We start from the raw sequence: 4,394 nt of genomic DNA on the forward strand, positions 1-4,394 counted from the left end.
AAAATGACCAAGAAATCACCTTCTAAAATTTCCCAAAAATTAAGCTCGAAATGAGCTAAGACAACAGCTAAAACACAACTTTTTACCTCCAAAAAAATTTAAATATGAAATCTAATCACGCCAACGCGTTCTCCTTGGAAAACCACTCAAGATAGCCCCAAGAATCACCGAAATCGGATCTAAAATGACTGAGATATCAAGTCTCAAAAATTCCCAAAATCAAGCTCACAAAAAGGGTGTGGCAGTAGGTATTTCATGAAATTTACCTCAAATGGAGACCCCAAATCAGTTTCCGAGCTCACCAACGCGTTCCTTGTGAAAAACCCCATAAGATGGACCTTCGAATCACTGAAATCGGACTTGAAATTAGAGAATTATGAAGGTTTGAAGTTGAGAAATGGGGGCTGAAATATGGCCTGCACCAGCTATATATATACTACTAGAAGGGCACGGCTCGTGCTTAGCACGGGCCCAACATAGTTGATTTGCTCTCGATAAATAATAAAGTATGCTGAAAATTATTCAGCTATATTTATTGCAAACAAACAATTTATTCAAGTTGTGTATATAAATTAGAGAAAGGGATGATCAAGTATGGAAATAAAATGTATTCATTCAAGCGTCTGCAAAATCATTGATAAGGTAGATAAAATAGAAGACATTAAATGTTGACACAACTCAAATAGCTTGCACCCAAAAAAAAGTTATCTAAGTAATTGAACATTAACCTTAGTTTAAGCAAAATTAAAAATGATGATACAGAGAAATGGAGTGCATGATCTGCCAAATCCGATTTGCCATTAGCCTTGCTCTTAATATAATGATTTGAGTTGTCTCTTTCCAGATAAAAACAATCTAGCTTTACTACTCTTGACCTGAGATTTGCAATTCAATAAATCAAAAGGCGAACAACAATTTATTTAAGTAAATGCCTATCCCATGGCCATAGTACAATCACAAAAATGTGAAAACTTCTTCATTGCATATTATGTGTCTCAAATAATTCATATATATACCTCATTAAGTGGATGAAAATGAAGAGGTGTTGCCACATGCTATGAAAAATTCCCACGTAGAGTTACTTTTTTTTTTTTGGTTGCAAACCCAACCTTTTTATTTCATAAAGAAAGATAAGAAGGGATGAGATTATTTCCCAAACCTTTTCCTAGTTACAAAAAGGATGAATATTCAGCAATATACATAATAATCCCTATTCTAGAGTTAGTGACTATAAAAAAAATCTATAGCTATGTTGGAGGACACCACCAAAAACATATTAGGGGCTGAAAAATGTATGCAAAAGGATTAGCATAACCAATACAAAAGTTAACTGCTTGACATGAGTTTTAATTCTAAAAGTCGGAACTTGGTCTGAGTCATTCTTCAGGGGAGCTTTGGCTTTGGTAGAGTCGGAGCTTGTGTGAAGAAAATCTTCTCCTTTTGATTCTCTCCAAAATTAGCCCTGAAATCTGCAAAATAGTTGGTCTTCCAATAACAATGGGCAAAACAATAATCTCTTTGTTTGTTTAGGATCATCCCCTTTATCTCAGAATTGTTTTCAATCATTATTATAAATATGATTAAATTATCTACTGCAAAAATAACAAAAGAAATCTAGGTTACTTGCAAAAGTTGAATCTAGGGGTGAAGTGTTTCCAAGTTTTATATCCCAATACTAAAACTGTAACTTTTATCCAAGAACAACTATTAATACTATATACAACACCATAATCTGTCACTAATCATTATCAGTACACCAAACAGAACACTATGTTTCTTTTTGAAGAAAAGGGGGCCAAAATTTGAAGAGCCTGAAAAAAGTATGTGAAATTGTACCTGAAGGCTTGAAATTTAAGAGAATCTGAAATTAACCCTTCCCATAGTTTAGCCTGCTTGTTGTTTTGTCTCTAGACCTTGATTGTTTTCTGCCAGCTTAGCTTAGTCGAGGTGTAATTATTAAAGCGAGCAAGGATCCAAAATTACTAATTGAAAAGTATATCAAATGTCTTTGAATTGCGAAGGAGTTAAATCCATAAGAACATGAAATAAAAGTACGTGATCTCATCTGTTGTTATGCCAGAATACTATTTTGCTTCCATCATCTAAAACAAAGAGTACATTAGTTCAAAAAGATCCACATTCTTGCTTATATGTTTTCCATACAATATTTTCATATGGCTCTATAAACTTATTTATGCAACATTCACCTTTTTTACCCCATACTTTCATATTCACCCTTTTCTAAAGTGCCTCTTCTTTCACAATATATCTCCATAACCACTTCATGAGTAAACTACCGTTTCTTACACCTATTCTATTTATTTCTAAATCTACGATTATCTTCTCCAATGTGGCAGTGTCCCACTTTCTTAGATGTATCAATTGATTTTCTTCAGCTTTTAATCCTTTTTTTCCTTCTCATTTATTCAACTTTTGTGCTACTTTTATAGTACTGAGGGAGAGTTATCACACAATATTTGTTCCAATAATGCTAGCATACAAGCAAGTCATTAGACAAAGTCGATTTATGCAACACAAAAAAACCATAACATACATGCGAAAGAATAATTAAAGAAAATCGAAGATGTGATCCGTTGAACTTCGATCTAACCAAATTTGAACATAATACTCCAAAAAAAAAAAGGAACACAAAACAAATGAAATTACTACCATCACCTGTTACTTTGCCGCTATCGCCTTCCAATGATACTCATAGATTTACCCACAAATGTTAGTGAATTGGAAAATTAAGAAGTGTGAAAGTAATTGAGCAGCAACCGAGAAAGAGGGGAAAATGAAGGAAAAAAAGGAGGTATGAGCAAGATTGATTGAAAAAACATATCTAGAGCTTGAACACACAGCAACAAAAGTGCAAACATCCTTGACATCCTTGAAACTCGAGAGCAAGAACAGTAGCAAGGAGAAATCCACTGGAAGTAAAAAGAAAGAAAGGAACCTATGAAAATCCAATTACATTCATACCTTTAGCATGTGAAAGACATAACAGCCAACGTGATGAACCACTTTCCTTGCTGCAGCAAAAGAAGGAAAAAAAATCAAGTACTCCATATAAAATGACTCAAGACAAACATCAAATATTGCGGGTCCACAATCCACTTCTAAATTTCAGTCATATTTTATAGCTTAAATTTTGCCACATGACGATGTAATAATGCACTAATTAGATAATAACAAAGACAAAATTAATGAAAGAGATATAACGCATATGTAGATCAAGTAAAATAACTAAAACATGTACTTGAAATTCTAGCCAGAAATTATATTCAAAAACAATAAGTAAGTAAAAAATAAACAAAATATACCAAATTAGTAGCGATAATAATAAAGTAACATCAGAAAAAATCCGTCCAATTCTTACCAAACAATAGCCTGAATCTTGGAGGTTTGTAGAGAGGATTAGTAAACAGTGAAGAAAAAAGATGTTAAGGCATAGACCAGAGTCATTCTTGATATCTAAGATTTTTGTGAGACAGTGTAACTTCTGCACTGATTAATTGTCTATATAGAGATTAAATTCACCAAATAAATACAATACATGTCCAAATCAAGCAGTTAGTAACATACATGTAGAAATCTTTAGCTAGAAACTATATTCAAAAGAGTAGAAAACTAAGGTCCACATACCAAATTGTGATTACTTTTAATTACTGAATCTCAAAGAACAGAAGAGACCATCAAGCATGACTTCGTAAGAACTAATAAGAGCAAACAAAAATGAGACTTAAACAAAAAGGTAGACACGTGTCCAAGAAGAAACAAATCATGGGACTGCAATTAAACTGCAATACACGTGTCTACTTGAGAAGCTAAGAAAAATTAAATCGTTCATAATACAACTGACGTAACTTTGTGTACAATTATGTGATACAGAGTTCGTCCCACGCTTGTTTCATGACATCGAGCTTGTCCCAATTTGTAGATGTAGATGAAGTTAAGCCCATGAGTCATCCGTCTTCTCTCCCTTGATATGTAGTTTTCCTTTTTTAGAAGAAAATCAATGGGAGCAAAACTCAACACATGTAACTATTTCACATTTGAATAAGCTATAGAGAGTAAATGTTGAATCTCTGACATTCTAATACTTCTAAAGTACAAAACCAGCACAATGCAACAACCAAAAGGATTTCATTCATCTGATGAGTGATGGCAAAATATAGAAATGCTTGCCGGAAGAAAAAGAATAACAAATCCCAACTTATCATTATCATACAACATCAGCAAAGCGGGCATTTTAACTCTGATATTACCAAAAATCAAAATAAAAGGTATTTGCTGGAAGGAAAAAATAACAACATTCAACCTATCAGTATTACATAGCACCTACAAGGCAAATATTTAAACTATGATATTTCAAAACAACAGAATGAATGGAA

The 4,394-nt window shown here is 33.0% G+C and overlaps 1 long non-coding RNA gene across 1 annotated transcript; it reads right to left on the bottom strand.

The window, feature by feature from the left end:
* Positions 1-1,369: 1,369 nt before the first annotated feature.
* LOC125808403 (uncharacterized) lies at positions 1,370-3,899 on the bottom strand. Its single transcript, XR_007441727.1, has 3 exons — positions 3,863-3,899; positions 2,983-3,032; positions 1,370-1,469 (listed from the first exon to the last, which is right to left on the bottom strand). It is a non-coding gene; the product is annotated as an uncharacterized LOC125808403 (long non-coding RNA).
* Between the last annotated feature and the right edge of the window lie 495 nt (positions 3,900-4,394).

Source organism: Solanum verrucosum, unplaced genomic scaffold (assembly GCF_900185275.1).
Source record: "Solanum verrucosum unplaced genomic scaffold, falcon-dt-bn FXZP01000112.1, whole genome shotgun sequence".
NCBI classification, from domain to species: domain Eukaryota; kingdom Viridiplantae; phylum Streptophyta; class Magnoliopsida; order Solanales; family Solanaceae; genus Solanum; species Solanum verrucosum.